Below are 22,167 nucleotides of genomic sequence, written 5' to 3'. Positions count from 1 at the left end.
TTCCTCGCGTCATGGACGGGAATCGAACCAATTTCTTTCCGATCAAACGGTTTCATCTATACCGACTGAGTCAGTTTTGAAAATTAGAAAACTGACTGAGCTACGGAGGCTCCATCTTCAGCTTTTTTGTAAATAAAGTTTAAGTTTTTTTGTTTTTTTTAAAGAAACTTTTTTTTTGTCTGCAGTGTTTTGAGAGTTCTAGTTTGAAATTTTTTGCTTATTCAAATTTCAGTTAGCTGTTAAGTAGAAGCGATGGCAATTACGTTCTCTCCGAGAAAAAAAAAAATGCTGTCGAAATTTATTTCTAGTAACATCGTGAATTAAGTAGTAATAAGTCATTTTTAGTTTTCCAGATTTTCCCGATAGAGGACTCGCGAGAACTTTTTTGGTGCTTACTTCAATATTCTTAGGAATTCTGATAGTTGTTAGTAATAGATGCATTTTTTTGTTTTTGAGGAAGTGACGATATGGGCTAATGTTAACAAATCATTTGGATAAGTGAAATTGGGAAAATATCTTGTATTGTTTCTAGACGATGCACTTCAGACTTGCATATGACGGTGAACTGTAAAGTGCCTTCTCCTGCTCGACAGTGCTGTAGGTGGGTGGAGTGGATGTTACAGGGTTATACACTTTTTTTTTAAATCCCATTTCTTAAGCAGAGAATGTTGGTTAACTTACAGTATGCCTGTATCGTGAATATTTTAAAGGGAAGAAAAAAAAAACATATAAATATATCTTACACTTGGAAATGCATAAGAAAGTAGAATTAAACCAGTAGTGTAAAATGATAATTCATAAGTATATTATATATATATATATATATATATATATATATATATATATATATATTCATAATTGAGCTATGAACAAGAAGAGAGGAGAGGAACCGCACCCTTGAAGAAAAATCAAAAAATGTACATTTTCAATTTATAATTTTTCTGATAATTATAATTTACTTGAACTGAAATATTATTAGTAACATATCCAAGTAAATTATGTTAAAAAAACATTGCTAAAACACCTAAAATATATTTCAGTTTCCTCTTAAATGATTATTGGTAATCCCCCCCCCCCCACCAAAAAAAAAGCCTGGATGGCATTTGATTATGAATGGGTAGGTGGAGTAATGAGGATGACTGCACTCTCTGAAATCATATATAAAAAAAAGTTAATTTTTAATAACTAAGTAAAAATGAAATATTTATTATATTACATTAAATATCAAATTATTTGACTGAAAAACAGTGAATTATCTGGCCTGGTTGACTAAATAGTTCATCTGCTCTCCAGCAAACCAGTTGCAAGCTGTTCACACTGCAGGTGTGGATGCTTGTGAATGCCTTTATATAGTAGATGAATTTCGTTCTTCGGTGTGAGACCACCATTGTTATTAAAGGCCAGAGTGGCTTGAAAAAGTTCCATGTTTAATCTTAATAGGTTTCTGAATTGTTTCTTGGCCCACCCATAGTACTGATGTGCTGACTAGTTAGCAGCCTTTCATGGATAGAATTCACATAAAAATAATTGTATTAATAAAATGTTTCTAAAGAAGTATTGATAGTTGGATTAAAAAACAAATGAATTGGCTATTCCAAAGTCAAAAAAACTCCTAAAATTTCACTTTCCCTCAATATTTATTCCCTCAATGAGATGTTCTGGCCTTCAACTGAAAAAGAAGCACACTTCATTCTTGTTGTGATGAGAGGCATCTTTATATGGACTTTTTTCAGTTGAAAGCAAAATATCCAATCTCATATGGAAGTAATAAGGTTTTTTTCCTCTTGAAATGAGTTTTTCATCCTGTATACAGGCAAATCAGCTAAGAGGATACACAATTTACAAACAAAAAATGCTGTTAGTGGTGGTAAATGGTAGATAGCATTCTGTGTTGATGGTAGTGGTGTGCATAGTTGTATGATTAAGCAAGAGAGATAGTGAGTTATATTTAGTGAATAGTGTGCCAAGGAGTTCTGGACAGGAGCGGAGGGTAATTAAACTTTTTTTCCTCATCTGTACCTTGCTAAGGAATTGCACTGCCCTGTTTAAATTAATTTTTTATAATGATGGATTCCCTTTAAGTTACTTCACTTCTGAACACAATTGTAAATTGTGTTCAGAAGTGAAGTAACTTAAAGGGAAAAGTTATCATCCTGTTCTTGGATGCAGATATGGTAACCAGTGTATCACTAGATTTTTTCATTAATCTGTTGAAATTTTATTAATCAACACAATATAATTATTGCTTATATACAGTGGTTAATCTTCATTTATTATTATGATTTTCTCAGTCATTTAAATGTATTGTGGAAGGCCTGTACTAATCATTCTTCACATTATTATTATTAATACCAGAACTCCATGGAGTCAAAAGATGGAGTCATTCACATCAATTCCATTGTGAAGGGTAGTGCAAATACTGATGTAACTGTCGTCCTATCAGTATCTCTGGTGTGGTGGTGAAGATTTTAGAAAAAGTTAATAAGAGATCACATACAGAAATGGGTTGATAGAGAATTTTGCAATGAACTGCATGTTTAATTAAGAAAGGGCATGTTTGAGTAACTTGCTCACATTTTATAATAATGTTGTGTTAGACAAGGAGAATGGATATGCTATGATACTTTTTAATATTTTTTTTGCCAGCAAAGGTTGATCAATTGGTAGAATCTCTGTTACTAATGATTCAGGCAAAAAGTTAAGTAAGTTTGAGCATGGTTAGTAGTTGGAAGAGGATCAGTCATTCGATGCTGTTGGCACACTCTCCCTTGATGAGTCTTTGGACTCCCTGAAGGTGTCACATAATATAATAATGATACTTTTCGACTTTGTTAAAGCTTGTGACAGGATATAGCATGGAAGGCTGTTGCATAAATTGGAGATATGGGATTGGATTATAAAATATTAGTGTACATGGCAGACCGACAGATATCAAAAAGGGCAGTATATGTGGTATGTGAGTACAAGATTTAAGGTGATCAGTGGTGTTACCCTAAGGATTAGTTCTCAGTCCATTGTTATTCAATCTTTGCATTCATAACATTCAGAACTTTACAGGAGACATATAGCCATTTGCTGAAGATGGAAAAATAGGCAGGGCAATCAAGAATGTGAATATAAAGTTGAATTGTGGCTGTAAATGTAAAGTTATGCACTTTTGTATAATGAAATATCTAATAGCATATTGTATGCAGGATTATGCTAGAAGAAACAAACCAGACTGAGGATTTGGAGTTTTATTAGATTAGATGTTGAAGTTCAAGGCAAAGATTGTGAATGGAAAGGAAAGAAGGCAAAATAATACCACTATACACGCATGATTCTAGGATAGAAGTTTCCAGTTATAGACTAGTCTCTATAACTGCAGTTGTAGTCAAGATGTTGGAATGATTAGTTAGGAATAGAATACAAGATTGGGTTGATGGACATAGTATTCATTATTATGGCTGCATGGATTTGTAAGGGTAGGTTTTGTTTTAGCAGTTTACTTGCATTTTATGATAAGGTAACGAGTGTATTAGATAAGGACAAGTTGTACACAGTGACATTCTTGGACTTTGCAAAAGTGTTTGTAGATTATCCCATGATAAATTTGTGTACAAATTTATTTATGTGTTCAGAGGATGAAAATAGATAGTATATTGGCTAGATGGATCATGGATTAGTTCTCTGAATGATACCAGAAAGTTGTGTATGATGGAGCAAAGTCTCAAAAAAAGAGGGTAACCAGTGACAAGCCCCAGGGTTTTGTTCTAGGAGCCCTGCTGTTTAACTGGTTTGTAAATGATATATCATGTGGACTGACTGGGACTCTTCAGTTGTTTGCTGATAATGCAAAGTTGGGGAGAATTATAAGTAGCACTGTTGATGTTAATTCCCTTGAGGAAGATTTGAATAAATGTTTTTACTTGGACAGAGGATTGAGGTTTTTTTTATTATTATTACATCACACATCCAGGGAGTCCAAAGACTCATCGAGGGAGGGCTTCTACTCTACAACTCTTCATGTGACTACTCCACCAACCTTCATCATTTAACACCAATGCCATCTACCGCCGACTACCATCACTAGTACTTTCACAGACAATCACAAACATCCATGCCTACGGCGGGATTCGAGCCCTCAGCCTTTTGGCTGGAGAGCGGATACGTTAACCACTCGGCCAACCAGGTCGGCAATGGGCACAGGTTGTGGTTTTAATATTAATAAGTTCAAGGTGTTGCTTTTGGAGTAGAAATAAAAGACCGTGTATTATATTAATGGTACTGTGCTACAGGAAGTAGATGAGATTCGAGATCTGCGAGTGATGGTTGTCAGTAAACTGAAGATTAGAGGGCATATTGCAAGTGCTGCAAAGACTGTACATTGTAGTGCAACTATGACAAGAAGCACACCGATATGTAATAACAAGGAGCTGGTTGTGGCACTGTATAAAGCACTGGTTAGACTACACTCAGGCTATCGTGTTCAGATTTTGTCACTTTTTTTCATTGTGATGCAGAAACATTAGAGAGGGGCCAGAGATAACAACTAAGACACTATCAGGGGTCTGGAATGTTGGCTATGGAGAGAGAGAGGTTGAAGGAATGTGGTGTGTAGAGTTTGACGAGGAAAGGAGGTGATATGATAGAGATGTTTAAGTTAGTGAAGGGATTTTGTTTAAATCCTGAGGGGGTTATAAAAAGATTAGAAGGTGAGAGCAGAAGTACCAGAGACCATTGCTGGAAGTTATGTAACAGTGTGGTGAAGAATAGTGTGAGGAGTAGATTTTTATATGGAGAATTGTGGGAATGGAAAACATTACCAAAATATGTTGTTAATCCAAAGAGTATTAAGGATTTTAAGATTCAGTCTGATAAATATGTTGTCATTTGAATGAACTTCTCATGATGAGAAGTTCATTCAAATGGCATTTATAATTCCTATTATTATTATACCCTCCATGCTGACTGCATGGAGGGTATAATAATAATAATTATAAATGCCCTAATCCAACATGTCTAATGGACTACATTTACTCTTCTTATCAGAAATAGCTTAATTATTAGTAATAATGAATAATCATTATTTATTCCTGTTTGTATATGTGTGTATGTATATGTTTATGTATATTTGTAGTTTTTTTTTTTTTTTAATGTTGCCTTACTGCTATATTAGTGTTGCATTGTTGATTTTCCTGCTGTGTGCGTGCACGTGCATGCAACCATATCTGTTTTTTATTCATTTTATACTGAAGATGCCTATGAAACATTGGTGAAAATAAATTTATAAATAACTTTTTTATGTCAGATACCTGTGTTATTATTTGGGTAACTGACCTCTTTACCTTACTGGCATATTGGTGTTGCATTGTTGATTTTCCTGCTGTGTGTGTGTGTGTGCACCCATATCTGTTTTTTTATTCATTTTATACTGAAGATGCCTATGAAACATTGGTGAAAATAAATTTATTTATAAATAACTTTTTTATGTCAGATACCTGTATTATTATTTGGGGTCTCTGTAGAGTTAGAGGACTCACTGTAGGAGGCCCATCTTATGCAGCCAAAGTCTATCGTACCATTCCTTAAACTTGATTGCTGACAATCTCCATCACCTCCTGCTCAGGTAATGCATTCCATGGTAACTACTCTCTGTGCAAAAAGCCCACTTCTTATTCTCTTACTTACTTTTGCAGGTTCTAGGGATGGCCTCCATTCTTTTTTTCCAATTGCTTATCCTCAACCATCTCTCTCAGTATTATAACAGTCCTCTAGGTTGCCTTCACTTCATGATATGTGCCCTAAACTTCAAATTTCTATCAACCATCACTCCAAGATCTCCCCCCCCACACACACACTTTGTTCCCATTCTTAAAAGCCAGAACAGCACATTTTCATTAATTGCACGAATAACAGCCATCTCATTTATGGACACTTCTTTAGAGGCTGTTACAAAATCTAAAAGTATCTTTTTCTATAACTTTTTATTTTTGATTTCACAGTAGACAATTGCTTTTGTGATAAAACTGTTGTACATCTACACTCATAGTCAGTGTATTGGAAAAATTAGTTAGGAATAGAATAAATACAGGATTGGGTTGATGAATAGAGAAAAGATGAATAGATACAGACAAATTGGCCATGAATATACATGTAATTTACAGATAAGAAATACTAGTGCTGGTGGGCAGTAGATGGCATTGGTGTAGATGATGATGGCAGTATTAGCAGTTCTGTGTAGTTGATGGATTAAATGGTGGAGAGACGCAGAGTTGTAGAGTCGATTGCCCTTCCTCCCTCGATGAGTCTTTGCCTCCTTGGAGGTGTCATATAATAATAATATATGATTCTCTGTTATGTCAGTATTGTTTTGTGAAGGTAGGGTGTGTATTAGCACTGAGTGATATTCTTGGACTTGGCAGAGACATTTAATAGATTGCTAGATGAGAGGTTGATGCACAAGTTGCTGAAGATGAGAATGGATAATAGGTTGGTTAGATGGCTTGCCTTAAATGACACCAAGTTGTGTATCAAGCAGCAGCATTTGTTTTCAAAAAGGAGGGTAACCATTAGTGTGCCTCAGGGTTTTGTTTCTTGAGTATTTACGATGAGTCTGCTAGCTCCATGGAGAATTTCATTATATGAAATGTTATATAATGGTGAAGTCATTTGACAATAGCCAAATAATGTTTTTAATAGGTAATATCTATGTATATTTATAAGAAATGGAATCTCAAATTAATGCTTTAATAGTGAAGTTAGTGATGACAAGATTGCAGTATTTTAAGGGAATGTACTGTGCTTAGGAATTGACCTGATTGTTTATAAGTTATGCAACTAGAAGATTTAAAAGTAGCAAGAGTAAGATCATTCCACTTATATGTATGAGCAAATGCAATGGCACAATCTTTGGAAAAATAAGAAAAAATATTTTCCACAAAAATAATCAGTAAAAAATATGTTTCAAAAAATTAGTTGCAGAGTAGTTATTAATAGTGTTTTTCCAAGCCTCTAACATCAAGACCTCAAAACATTCAGCATCTATAGTAGTAATTCATCCCATTCACTCACTATCTGCTATGCAGAAACATCTTTTCACTTCTTTCCTCATAGTTTTTATACAATTTCCAGGGGTGACCTCTTGTTCTCCCTCCACCTATTATCATGTGTAATAATTTACTTATATCTATCTGATAGGCTTCTCTCAACATGTGCTTTGCATTATGGGATACTAAGCCAAGGGATGTGAAGTCATTAGCCTCTATATACGAGTTTCGCAGTCCTGAAGTTTCTTCAGGTGCAAACTTTGTTTGCTTACACTTGGATAAAGGATTAAACCAAGAATATAATTTCTTGGCATCTTTAATTTATATTAGCTCTTTGTTTGCCAAGTCCTACAGACCATAGTTCCTTATTCCATCTTTATACTCATTATTTCGTGAAAATATTATTCTGTACTGTGTTCCCTGATATGGATTTGACTTTACTCATTTCTGCTCAGCATATGGACTGGTCTAGTCATTTTTAGCACCATGTTCTAACTTAAGAGATGTGCACAAGTTTACATGGAGAGAAGACAAATAAGAAAAGTGTCATTAACTATGTTATTGTTGATAGTGATATTCTCATGCTGGTTCATGATACAGGAATATACAGATGTGAAATTGGAAGTGATCATCAATTTTAAGTAAGAGAAAAATGAATATCACTTAGAAAAGAACAGCATATAAGAAAGTTTTAAAAGGAATTAAAGTTAAGCAACTTTTACAGGGGATTTGTAGACTCATCTAAACAAGCATTATTATTGTTTAAGTTAAGGGATATTACATCCCATATTGTTTCTTAGTCGAATAAGAAACTCAGAGTTTCATGCCGAATATAGAAACTATATAAAGTTCGGCGATTCCAAGCGTAAGCAAATACCTGGATAGTGCAACACCTGACCCATTTGGTAGTGCAAACTGAGGCAACTCATAGTAAGGGTGAGGCAAGCTCTGATCACTATTCTTGGTATTTACCCATAATGTGAACTTAGCTCCTAGGGACTGTATTACTGTTCTACATTATGAGAGAAGGTCACTACCCAGACCGGTTTCAACCTTTATTGAGGTCTCATCAGTGAGTAGGTAGAATGGGAGTTCATGTCTTTCATCATCGGCCTTTGGAGTATAAAGATTGCTGAGGGTCAGCAGGTAGTAGTAGGGGAAGTTAAAGACAGGTAGAGTATGATAGTAAGAGATAATAAAGAAGCCTCAGTCAACCTGTTTAGCTAGGTAACCAAGAGGTTGTGGCTAAACAGTCCATACATATCATCTCTTCTTACCTGTTCTAAAAAAACTTTAAATGTACTTTACTTTACCCCATAGCTTAAACTAGATTAAACCAGGTGTCTGAAGATGTCATCTCCTAATACCTATTGCTCTATATAAAAAAGACATGACTTAAATTAAATTAAACCAGGTGTCTGTAGACGTCTCTTGTTCCTACAAAACGGAAAACAATTTAAACTTAAATTATATAGGATTGAATTTTGGAACCTTGACTAATTAGCTTAGTCCCAAATTAAAGGGATCCATTGTTTTGAAGGGCGACTGAGGAGAGAAAATCACCTGACATCTGTTCTTTGCAGTTTACACTGTAACATATCTGAAATAAAACTTTAAAAAAAGGAAAATAAAAGAAAAAAATTATTAATTAATTCTGGAGTTGGTCTGAGGAGAAGAAACCTGATATGACTTTGAAAGAAATCAATGGAACTTCAAATGAAAACTCCCAAAATAAAAAGCGATTGACAGAGTGGGGGGGGGGGGGAAGAACCTGGCCTGAGTGATGCAGCCCACAAGGAGCTGCACCGCCTCGATGTAAGCCTTTGCAGCTTGGGTTCTCAGGTCTATCCCCCTCCTTTGTGGACTAATAATCATAAACCTATTGGGGCAAGCGAAAAAAATTATAATTTTTTTTTTCGTACCCCTCCTGCATGAACTAACTCAACCTTCCTAGCTGTCGTAACCTTTGGAAGTATTTACGTCCAAGCCACTCAGTGTCTTCTTTGATCTCTGACTCTGTGAACTTTCTCAAAGAGTTCTGCAGAAGTACTTACTCTCGACCTCTGTCAGGCCCAAATGCCCCGTTACGTGGTTGGGCATGGCCATGTCCTCGATATAGATATCCTTCCATTTCATACTTATAATTCCTTACCGAAGGAGGAACGTTGGCCCATCTTCTCTGCAAATTGTTAAGAATACACTGTCTGCGGATTCAGTGGGGCCACTCCATTTCTTTATTATTGCAGTCCCATTTTTAAACATATTTTCATGCATAACTAGTTTGATTTCTTCTACAGAAAATTCTTCAGCCTCTTCCTGTATTGTTGTTTTGGTCTCCATTTCATCAGCTTCTGATTTTTCCGATGAGGTTGTGTTACCTGGTTTTGATTTTTTAATGTTCCCTTCTTCAGGGCTTCGTGACTGCTTTTGTGTGCCTTCTTCTTTAGTAGTTCTTTAGTAGGCGAGTACGACGGACAACAAATCAGAATGGGATAATTAGTATAAGGAATCAAAGTAGGGATGGGACAAATGGGCTTCTGCGATTCATGTACACTAATGCCAGGAGTATTAGGAACAAGAAGGAAGAGTTTTTGGCCATGGTTGGCACTTCCAGGCCACAGGTTGTCGGTATTAGTGAAACATGGCTGACAGAAGATGATAAAGCTAGTGGGATTGAATGCGATGGGTATAGCATGTTCAGGAGTGACAGGGTGAATAAAAAGGGGGGAGGAGTGTTATTGATGATAGCTGATGAGCTTCAGCCAAGGAGTATAGAAGTTGAACTGCAGGATGGGGAAAAAAGCACATTTGAGGCTGTTTGGTGTGAGATACAATCTAGCAGAACAAAATATACAATTGGGTGCTGCTATAGACCGGGTGATGGAGTGGATGGTGGGAATAGTATGCATAAGCAAATAGAAGAAATGAATGGAAAGAGGGTAATTATTATGGGTGATTTCAATTATGGTAATATTGACTGGAAAGAGGAGAGGGCACATGGGAGGAAGGAATTGGATTTTATGCAGTTATTAAGGGACAACTATCTACGGCAACATGTATTGGAAAATACCAGGGGGCAGAGAGTGCTGGACCTAGTAATTGCAACTGAGAATGTGGCTGTAACGAACATGACCTTGTTGCCACCAATTGGTGAGAGTGACCATAAGGTCATGACTTGGGAGGTGGCTAAAGGAGTCGAATTTACAATTAAGACAGGGTATATGTGGAATTATCGGGCTGGTAAGTATGACAAGCTTAGGTGTGTGCTTGGCTCAATGCCATGGCATGTAAAACTGCAAGGGCTGGATGTTGATGGTGCATGGGAGGTGGTCAAGAACTGTTTGCAGGAGGCAATGGTTGACTGTATACCAAGAGTCCGAATAATAAATCAGGTAGGGGTTAAATGGATAAATAACACTATTAAGCTTGAGCTGCAAAAAAAGAAACAATTGTGGAGGGAATTTAAGGAGAAGGGTGACCATCAGGTGCATGAACAGTATAAAGCTCAGGCCAGGATGGTAACAAGGGTGGTAAGAAAAGCAAAAGCAGATTACGAAAGGAAATTGGCCATGCAGGCTAAAGAGAATCCCAAACAGTTTTTTCAATATGTTGCAAGTAAAAGGAAAAATGCTCATGGTAGAATGATCTTAAAAAATGCTGAGGGTAGGGAGGTAACTGAATCAGTCGATGTTGTGGAATTACTGAGCGAGCACTTTGCAAGAGTATATCATCCAGGTGGTGGCCTTGCGGAAATGGAGGAACCAACAGCTTATACTGGAATTGTGATGAATGAGGTAGAGGTAACTAGTCTGTTACAGAACCTCAATGTCAATACATCTGTGGGATTGGATGGTATACCAGCTCGTGTCGTACGTGAAGCGGCAAAAGAATTGTCAGTGCCCTTGACCATTATGTTTAATTTGAGCCTCAGGACTGGGTCAGTCCCAAGGGGGTGGAAAGAGGGGAAAATAGTTCCACTGCACAAAGGTGGTTCCAAGGCTGCTGTTGAAAATTACCGGCCAATCAGCATAACAGGAATCATTATCAAGGTCTTAGAGAAAATAGTCAAGAGGAAAATACAAGATTGGATAGAAGAAAATGGGATACTGTATCGGGGACAGCATGGTTTTGTGAAGGGTAGGTCATGCCTCAGTAACTTGCTCACGTATTATAACACAGTGACGGCTGAACTGGATAAGGGTAATGGGTTTACAGTGATTCTGCTGGACCTTGCTAAGGCCTTTGACAGGATACCACATGGAATTCTAATCAGTAAATTGCAGCATATGGGAATGGACATAGGGTTGGTGAGATGGATAGGAGGGTGGTTGACGGAGAGATATCAGAGAGTGGTTTACTCAGGAGTAGAGTCCACAAGACGGCCTGTGACTAGTGGTGTACCACAAGGATCTGTTCTTGGACCACTGCTGTTTAATTTGTTCATAAATGATATAGGAAAGGATCTGAGAGGAACAGTTCATTTGTTTGCGGATGATGCAAAGTTGGGTAGGGCAATAGTGAATGCAGATGACGTCAAAATTTTGCAGGATGATTTGGATAGATTGGAGGTCTGGGCTAGGGAGAATGGATGTCAATTTAATGTGGCAAAATGTAAGGTTATGCATTTTGGGGTGAAAAGATGGGAGGCAGTTTACTGCATTGGTGGAACCGTGCTCCAGGAAATTGATGAGGCACGAGATTTAGGAGTGTTGGTGGATAAGGAATTGAAATTTAGGGGACACATTGCAAAAGTGGCCAAATCAGCTCATCAAATCACTTGGTTGCTGAAGAATACGTTGACAAGCAGAGACAAGCAGGTTATTGTTCCTCTGTATCGAGCCTTGATAAGACCTCATCTCGACTACTGTGCTCAGATTTGGTCACCTAGGTTTCTTCTTGATGGGGAGGAGGTGGAGAGGATCCAGAGGCGAGTGACCAAGATGATAGCAGGTCTGTGGAATGAACCGTATGAGAACAGGTTGAGGATTTGTGGGTTGCAAAAATTGGTTGATAGGCGGAGGAGGGGAGATATGATTGAGACATTCAAATTACTGAAGGGTTTCTATAAAATTAATTCAGAAGATATTTTTGAGAACAGGGCTGGTTGTGGGAGGACTAGGGGACATCCATGGAAACTGGGCAAAAGTGTGGTTAGTAAAGGTGTTAGAGCTGGGTTCTTTACTTTTAGAGTAGTGAATGAGTGGAATGCGCTCCCTGAGTCTGTGGTGGATGCTGTGACAGTGAATGAGTTTAAGGCGAGGTATGATAGATACTGTATGAATGTCGAATAGTTGTGATGAAAATGATTTGGGGCCTCCCTCGATGAGTCTAATGACTCCCTGGAGTTGCCCGTAATAATAATAATAATAATAATAGTTTCCATTTCTTCCTCTGCTTCGTATTCCTTCTCTGTATCTAAAGTGGTAGTTTCTTGTTGGTTGTGTTCCTTTGTTTCTTCCACTGTGGTTTCTGGGGTGGTGGCTTGATCCTTGGCTGTTTCTTCTTCCTCTGTTCTTTCTTTGCTTGTCATTTCTGCATTCTTATTTACGGGCACTTCCTTCTTATTGCGTTTTTGATTCCCTGTCGTTATCGTGTTATGTGCAGCATTCAGGGTTGGGAAGTCTTCCCGTTCTGTGTCATTAATATTTACTGTGGCTGGCGTGATAGCACCTCCCATCCTTTCTGCCTGGTTTCTGGATGGGCAGGTGTCTACTTTGTGATCCATGGTGCCACATTTAAGGCAAGCTGATTTGCATTGTTCTAATGCATGGCCTGCTTTAAGGCAATTTTTGCACTTAAGTTTAGGGCAGTCTGCCTCAAAGTGGGTGAAAGCACCACACCTGAAGCATTGCTTCTTTACACCAGGGTAATTAACCATTACCCTGGCTGATTCTAAAAAAACGAAGTTGGGGATGGGTGTTTTCATCTCTGTGGAGATGAAAACCTCCCCTGACTTCCACTCTGGGATGTCCATGTCATCGGATATTGTTACTTCTCTAACTGTTCCTCATTTGGAGAAGTACTTTTTTCATTTCATCTCCTTTCTCCAAATATTCTAGGGGAAACCTATCTATTTTAATGGTCTTGAGGATACTCCCCAACATGGAAGGATAAAGTTTTTCTCTTCTATACCAGATGACGATTCGTCATCTGGTATAGCTGCAATTTGATTCTGTTGCTGAGCTTGCTATTTCTGTTAATTAGCTGATAGATCTGAGCTATGGCTTTAGATGCCTTTGCGCACATAGATTTGATGTGTTGGTTGAAAGATAGCTTTTTGTCGAGAATTACACCCAGGTATCTTGTTTCTGTCTACCAGGAAATTTTAGTATTGAACAGCAACACATCTCCTGCGGGAGATATTGGCCTTTTCAAGAAAAGAATGGCTGAACTTTTTAGGGGGTTGACTTCCAATCTCCATTTAGAGAACCAACCCTCCAGCTTTAGAAAGTTTTCTTGAAGCTTTTTGGTAATGAAATGGGGTTAGAGAGATCTGGTTAGTATTGCTGTATCGTCTGCATACACGGCCAAAATGGAAGTCATCGGATTGTGCGGGATGTCTGACATTTATACAGAAAACAGCAAGAAAACCTAAAGCTGGAGGGTTGGTTCTCTAAATGGAGATTGGAACCATTGATTTTGACTTGTATTGATCTATTCTGAAGATTCAGATCTATCAGCTAATTAACAGAATGGATTAGATGAACCCTTTTTAGTGAGGTACCGGCTGAGATAAGTTTGTGTAGGTGTCCAAAATGCCAGATTTTGTCAAATGCTTTGGATAGGTCTAGGAAAACAGCTCCTATGCACTGGTGCCAGTTATAGCTGGTGGTGATGTATTCCACAATTCTGTGTATTTGCTGGGTAGTACTATGGTGTCACCGAAAACCGAACTGTTCTTTAGGGAGGATGTTTAGGTCATTTACTGAGGTTTGGAGTCGAAAGAGGATGACCTTCTCCGCAACCTTACCCAGATTGGAGATGAGACTGATTGGAGGATAATTTTGCAGTAGGTGTGGGTCCTTGCCTTGCTTATGTATAGGAACCACATCAGCCAGTTTCCAGGTGGAAGGAAAATAGTGAAATCTTAAGATTGTATTTATTATACTGGTCAGGTGCACTACAGCTTTTCGAGGCAGCAGCTTGATCACCCTGTTTGAGATGCCATCTGGTTTAGGAGCTTTATTGTTCTTAAGTTTCCTAATAATATCATACAGTTCAACAGGTAATGTGGGTGCAATATGGTCAGCACTGGTATCTGGGAGATTTAATGCGTGGCTGACCTGTCTGTGGATTTTGTACAAGTGATTGAAATCTAAGTTGTTATAAGAAGGTTTGCACTGCTCCTCTAGATTCTTTAGTATGGCTTCTGCCTTATCTACATCTGTGTGAACTAAGCCCTGATTTGAGATTATGGGGGGGATCTGTTTTTATTTCTAATCTTTCTCAGTAACCCCCAGATAGAGTGATCAATAGGTGAGATAGAGGCTAACTTTTTATCCCAAACTTGGTTTCTATGAGTTTTAAGTGCATCTCTTACAGCCCCATTCAATCTATTAAGAACTGTTTTGTCCTGAGGAGCGCGAGTGTTACGAAATCTCTTCCTAGCTCTGTTCTTCTCTCTGATCAGGTCCATAATATCCTCAGGCAAATGACAAGGCTTGGGAACAGGCTTGTGGAAGGTTGCAACCGTTATAGCAGACTTAATCTGTTGGGTGAAGCTAGTCACTGCAGATTCCACATCTTCTGCTGCGCATATGTGAGGGACAGATCCAATTTGATCCCTAAGTGCTTTAGATAATCTCTCCTGATATGCCTGAATGAGAGGGAGGAGACAGGTATTCTTGTTCTCCCAATTGTAGTAGAATTGGATTGTGATCCGATGACAGCTCGTTTAGTGATTTAAGGCTGTACTGAAGTTTAATGTCTTGAAGGATAGCTATATCCAGGATGTCAGCAGTGCCAAACGTACTGAGATGAGTTGGTTCAGTAGGTCCAGCCATAACAGCATAGTTTGATCCTGTGTAGTTGGAAAGGATGCGGCCATTTTTATTGGTAGATTTACTGTTCTAGGCAGGATGCTTTGCACTGAAGTCTCCAGTGATGACGACCGGTTCTTTTACTCCAAGGATGGCATCCAGATCTGAGGTCAACAATGTCTTTAATGGAGAGTTGTAAGCAGAAAAAATTTTAAGGTTTCCAATTGAGTTTGTGAGGACATTAATTCCTGTGATTTCAAGGTTGGTGGTTGTAGGGTTGGTTATTGAATGATGGTTGATATAGTTTTTGATAAGGGTGGCTGTACCTCGACCTCTATACCCAAGTCTGTCGTTTCTGTAAATCTGATACCCTCTGATTTTCAGGTTGTCAGCAGGTAAGTTTCATTGATTAGAAATATATCTGGATTATATCTATTATTGAATTCCTGGATTTCTAAATTTTTTTTTTTTTTTTTTTTCCCTATGCATTAGAGAGTGCAGATAATATGGATTGGGTTTGCTGTAAGAATCTTTTTGTAACGCTTAGTGATGGATTTCAGAAGAGAAGAGGTGATAATAGTTGATAGATTTGAATGTGGATTAGCCAGGTTCTGGGTTTGTACTATCTGTTTGGAGCAGGCCACATCAGCATATGTTCTTGCTTGATGTTGAAGATTCATTTTCTTAAGGGGCTCATTTAATGATGGGCAAGCACCTGTTGTCATGTTCTCACTCTTGGAGGACTGAGGAGCCTGAACTTCAGGAACTCTCACACTAGATGACGAGGTAGATTGATGATTTGGATCATTCCATCTGTTTTTGGGGATGATGTATACACCCTCTATAATTAGCAGGGTGAGGACCCCCCACAGTTAGCGCACAGCCGGGGTGGATTTTGGCTTGGCGCAGGTAGGGTGATTCTCACCACATTTTAGGCATCTGTACTGGGCTTTGCATAGCTTCTGGACATGGCCAAATTTTTGGCATCTGTGGCACTGCCCATTATCTATATGGATCACATTATGAAGGAATGTGGTATTAAACCTGATATCAAAATTGGAGATGTTAATGTCAGCTCTTTGCTTTATGCGGATGATGTTATACTTCTAAATAAATCCGCTACAAGTCTGCAAGATTCTCTGACTAAATTGAATAGCTGTTGTAATAGATATGGTATGAAGGTCAGCAATAAAAAGACAAAGACAATGAAAATAGGCAAAATCATTGAAAATGTCAACTGTGTTGTGAATGGAGAACCTGTGGAACAAGTAAAACATTTCAGCTACTTAGGCATGATTTTTACTGAAGATGGTAAATTAAATATAGAAATAGACAATAGAATCAGCAAAGCTGGTATGGTGGGAAGTCAATTGAATAAATTCATATGGAATAAGAAAGAAATTAGTCGGAACACTAAATTAGCTGTATACAAGACTGTGTTCAAACCAATTTTAACTTATGGATCTGAGAGCTGGGTCAGAAGTAAAACACTTGACCAAAGACTAGAGACCACAGATATGAGAGTCCTGAGAAATATTAGAGGCGTGAACAGATGGCATCAATGGCAATATCATATTAAAAATGAGGATATTAGGAAAGAACTTGACATTGTCAGCATCCAGGAATGCATTAGCAGAGCTAATCTCAGATGGTATGGTCACTTAAATAGAATGGGAGAGGAAAGATTAGCAAAACAAGTGTTCTCTGCCAGGTTGGCAGGAAAACGACCGAGAGGAAGACCAAGATATAGGTGGATTGATACGGTACAAAGTGCCTTAGACGATAGAAATATAAGATCTGATAATGTTGGAGTCTTGACAAGTAACAGACTGATTTGGAGGAAAATTGTAGATAGGAAGCTAGTAATGATGTAATTTTTTCATGTAGTACTGTCATATCCTGTACACCCCTTGAGGGTACATGGCAGGAATTTGATGATGATGATGTGGCACTGCCCAGAAGATGCTCTCTTTCTCAACGGTTCTGGGGTGATTTTTAAGAGAGATTGATTTTAGATTGTATATGTCTTTGTAAATATTATGAATTTCTACTAAGACCAGAGGCATAGGTGTCCTATTTGATCTGAACATTATAGTGACCTTTATGGGAGGTAGATCCTGTAAGTTGAGGTCAGTAACTATTTCATCCGTGTCAATATCCTCGGAGACTCCTCGTAGGACCACTTTCTGATTTTTTTCAGAGGCAAGTGAAAATGTGTGATATTGAGTTCCTCTTGCGTCCAGCTCCTTTGTAAGATTTCTATAATCAGCCACCGTGTTGGGCTGAATTTTTATGCCCTCATCTACATTTTTAGCCGATCTATAATTTATTTGTAAGTTAGCCATGATGGTTCTTAGTGTTGTCCATCTCTGCTTTTACCTTAGGATAATTGGTGGCACCTTTTCATTAGGGGAAGCAGAGGGGTCTGAATTGGGAGCATCTTCATCCATACCAACATCAATTGTTGGCTCAGTGAGAGTTTTTCGCTTCTTACGAGCATGGATCTCTCCTTGATCAGAAGGATTAGAGGTAGAGACAACTAGATTGAGTTTTTCCTCCATTTGAGGAGAGTCTTCATTTTCCTCAACATCGACTTCAGGTGAAGAATATAAGTTTAAGTAGCCAGACCAATCTCTTTCAAATTTTTTGAGAAGCTTTTTGACAAAAGTGAGTGCTAGCCCTTTATCGAGTGACTCGATAATGATATCGGGGTCAATCATGCTAGTAGGCCATGTCAGCTTGAACTTCTTTTGGAGTTTATTTATGAGTATAAGAGCCGGCTCTTTATCAAGCAAATCAGTGAATACGTCTAGGTCAGGCACACTCATATCGATTTAATTGCATATGAGTGCTAGTAGAAATCCCACAGGTCTAAAGACCTGCCAGCAGAAATTTTGTAGAATATCCTGCAGCCACAAAGGACTGCCAGCAAGTACCAAGCATAGGCTAAATGAAGCAATAGCAATTAAATTGCATCTAAATCAAAGTCTTACCTTGAGCACAAATCCAGTCATCATATACACCACAAAATCATTCACTTAGCTTCCATTGTTAATACCAAGTTTGCAGCAAACAGAACTCGCATCCCTTCTATGAGAATTGCCAAGAAGGTGTCCTAATAAATTACTAATTATATGAAGAGCCAAAGGCTTCAATTTGGTCACATGAACTTATTTAAGTTAAGGGATATTACATCCCATATTGTTTCTTAGCCGAATAAGAAACTCAAAGAGTTTCATGCTGAATATCGGAGCTTGCTCCACCCTTACTATGAGTTGCCTCAGTTTGCACTACCAAATAGGTCAGGTGTTGCACTATCCAGGTATTTGCTTACGCTTGGAATTGCCAAACTTTATATAGTTTCTATATTCGGCATGAAACTCTTTGAGTTTCTTATTCGGCTAAGAAACAATATGGGATGTAATATCCCTTAACGTAAATAAGTTCATGTTGCCGAATTGAAGCCTTTGGCTCTTCATATAATTAGTAATTTATTAGGACACCTTCTTGGCAATTCTCATAGAAGGGATGTAAGTTCTGTTCGCTACAAACTTGGTATTAACTACGTCTACCTACTCACTGATGAGACCCTCAATAAAGGTTGAAACCGGTCTGGGTAGTGACCTTCTCTCATAATGTAGAACAGTAATACAGCTCCTAGGAGCTAAGTTCACATTATGGGTAAATACCAAGAATAGTGAATGGAGTAAATACAAAGAATAGTGATCGGAGCTTGCTCCACCCTTACTATGAGTTGTCTCAGTTTTCGGCATGAAACTCTGAGTTTCTTATTCGACTAAGAAACAATATGGGATGTAATATCCCTTAACTTAAATAAGTTCATGTCACCGAATTGAAGCCTTTGGCTCTTCATATAATTAGCATTATTATTGTTTTATGGAAGCGAAAGACTCCTGAATGGAGATCTGCACTGCACTGCCTGAAAGTGTGAAATGTACTCTCTGAAATTTTGATGAGTTCAGGCAGTGAATTGCACTCACCAACCACTCTCCATGTAAAGAACCACTTTAACCTGGTGACAACCCTTTCAGTAACTTATACATGTTGATCATATCCCTTCTCCTTCTATTCACAAGGTTCTGAAAATTGCATTCCCTCAATCTTTCCTTATATTCCACATTCCATAGACCTGAAACCAGTTTAGTGAACCTTCTCTGGACACCCTCTCTAATATACTCTCACTCCCTTGAAATTATGCCTATCAAATCTGTGACAGTAGCCCATATGCAGCCTGATCAAGCATGGCCTTATGCAAGGAAATCATAACCTCTATGTTTCTGCATGTCAGTGTCCTCCTCATTATTGTCATAATCCATTGGGATGTTTTTACAGTTTCAGTAGTGTTATCCCCAAACTTCAAGTCTCTGTCTACCATCATTCCCAGATCTTACTAAATGATCCTTGTGGGGATTGAACCCATGACCTTCATGTTATTAGCACGATGCTCTAACCAGCTGAGCTAGTAGGCCACATGATTCAAGAAAAATTTGACAGTTTGAAAACAAAAACCAGACCTTGGAATCTGTAAATAACTGTAAAGAAACCATTTCTTTATTTAGCTTGAAAGGCATGTGGGAGGTTGTCTGCAAGGTTAGTAAAATAAGAATATCATGTGAACACAAGAAGTTAAAGAAGCAGTGATTATAAAGAAGAAAGCATTATGAAAGTTCATCTAAACTAAGTTGGCAAATGTCCTAAAAGAATACAGAGAAAATGTAAGAGGACTAAGCTATGTCTAGGAGCACTAATCAAAAGTCATGGGAAGACTGATTAGAATATAAAAGATAAATATCAGGAAAGTGATAAAATGTTCTGAAGATAAGAGTACTGTAAAAATAATAAAGGAGATGAGAACATTGAAGATAAAGTTATTTCTTGAGTAATTACTCTGAATGCATATTAAATGAAACAAGCAACATCAAAATATTCCAGAGGAATGTAAAGAGGAGTAACTATCAAGGCTTGAATCAGAAAGAGCAATCAGAAGCTTGAAATGTAGAAAGAAGCCAGCTGTAATAAATGCGACATGAAAATCAGCAATAAAAGAACAAAACTATGAAATTAAATAGGAACATAGAAAACTTCGACTGCATTCTCAATGAAAATCTTATAGAATAATAAAATATTTCAGCTATTTATGCACAGTTTTTAGTAAAGATGGGAAATTAAACATGGAGATAGATAAGAGAGTAAGCAAAGCTGGTATGGTTGGGGTGCCAGGTGAATAAATCTATATAGAATAAGAGAAATTAGCCTAAACACTAAGTTATCAGAATACATGATAGTGTTCAAACCAGTTTTAAGTTATTACATTGTTATTATTATTATTATTATTAAGAGATGCCTCAAGGGACTCAGAGACTCATCGAGGAAGGCCACATACTTCACACACCAGCTATCATACTTATTCTTGAATTCATTCACACTGCTTGCACTCACAACTTCCAATGGCAATCCATTCCAATCACACACCACCTTATGAGAGAAAAATCTAGACCTCACCCCTTCTTAGCAGCATTCATTCTCAGCTCCCAAGGATGCTCTCTTGTCCTTTCCCCACCCTCCATAAATTGAAAAATTCCATCAATTAAAATCCTGTTATGGTTATGGATCTGAGAGTTATATTAAAATTAAAACATTTGATCAAACAAGAGGTCTGAGACAAATTAGGGAAATGAACAAATGGCATTAATGGCAGAATCATTAAAAATGAAGATAATATTAGGAAGGTTGACACTATTAGCATTAGACAAGAAGAGATAGATTAAGGTGATATGTTTACTTAAACAGAATGGGAAAGGAAAATTAGCAAAACAGGTGTTTAATTGCAAGATAGCAAGAGAAAGACAGAGTTAGACCAAGATCTAGGTCGGAGGATTGATTCAGCCAGAAGTGCACTAAAAGACCAAAATATTAGACTTGACAATGTTGGATTGCTGACAAGTAATAGACTAATTTGGAGGAAAATTGTTGAAAGAATTACTGTATTATAATAATTATTATTATTCAGGCCTCCATGGAGTTAAAAGACTCATTGTGGGAGGTCCTTCCTAGAAAACACAGTCTATCATGCAACTCCTTGAACTCATCGACTGTTGTGCCCTCACCACTATATCAGGCAATGCGTTCTATTGTTCAACCACCCTTCATACAAAGAAACTACTCATCACCTGCTTGCTCACAGCTTTCTTACATAACTTCCAGGGATGGCATGTTATCCTCGCTCCTTTCCCCTGTTCCACCAAGCAATAGAAACTCCCCAGTGTCAACCCTGTAACTACCTCTCAATAGTAACAGTTTAAAAGTCTCAATCATATCACCTCTCCTTCTATCTACCAAACTCTGCAGTCCACATTCCCTCAGCTGATCCTCATAACGAACATTGTACAGTCCTGGAATCATCTTTGTTATCTGCCTCCGTACCCTTTCCACAGTTAACTTATCCCCTTCAAATCCTGGGGACCAAATTTGAGAACAATAGTCTAAGTGCGGTCTGATCCGGGTCTTATACAATGGAAAGATAACTCTTATCTCTGCACGTCAGCGTCCTTCTCAGTATTGCAGCATTCCTCTGGGTTATCTTCACCACCTTTGCAATATGCTCCCTGAATTTCAGTTTTTTATCAATCATCACCACAGATCTTTTGTCTTCCCTACTTCCTCCAGTATAGCTCCTCCAATCGAGTATGCATCCTCCTCCTCATCGATGGATCCCAAACTTCAAGACTTTACATTTTGCTGTAGTAAACCGACATCCCCATTCATTCGCACATCTGTCTAGTTTATTCAAATCCTCTTGCAGGGCTGCTGCATCTGCACTATTATTGATAACCCTTTCCAGCTTCACATCATCTGCAAACAACTGAATATCCCCTTGCAATCCATTGACAATGTCATTAATATAAAGATTAAACAATACAGCTCCCAGTACTGAGCCCTGTGGGACCCCACTTATAACCTTTTGCCTCCTTGATATTGCAACACTATGCACGACTCTGATACCTATCAGATAGCTAATCCTGAATTCAGTTAACTAACCTGACATCTAAATCCATGTGCTGCATCTTAAATATCAGCTTATCATGTGGCACCCTGTCAAATGCCTTTGCAGAATCCCCAAAAATGGCAGAATATGCCTT

At 38.0% G+C, this 22,167-nt stretch overlaps 1 protein-coding gene across 1 annotated transcript in view; it reads left to right on the top strand.

Moving 5' to 3' along the window:
- The first annotated feature begins 572 nt into the window (after window positions 1–572).
- Window positions 573–22,167, top strand: part of LOC150098146 (uncharacterized) — a 186,854-nt gene continuing 165,259 nt past the window's right edge. Inside the window, exon 1 of the mRNA XM_090406307.1 lies at window positions 573–601. The gene's annotated coding sequence lies outside the window, so the exon portion shown is untranslated. The remainder of the gene's footprint in view (window positions 602–22,167) is intronic.

Source organism: Typopeltis vanoorti, chromosome 16, assembly GCF_054136105.1.
Source record: "Typopeltis vanoorti isolate ZY-2024b chromosome 16, IOZ_Tvanoo_1.0, whole genome shotgun sequence".
Taxonomy (NCBI): Eukaryota; Metazoa; Arthropoda; class Arachnida; order Uropygi; family Thelyphonidae; genus Typopeltis; species Typopeltis vanoorti.
This window is presented reverse-complemented; position numbering and strand designations above follow the sequence as displayed.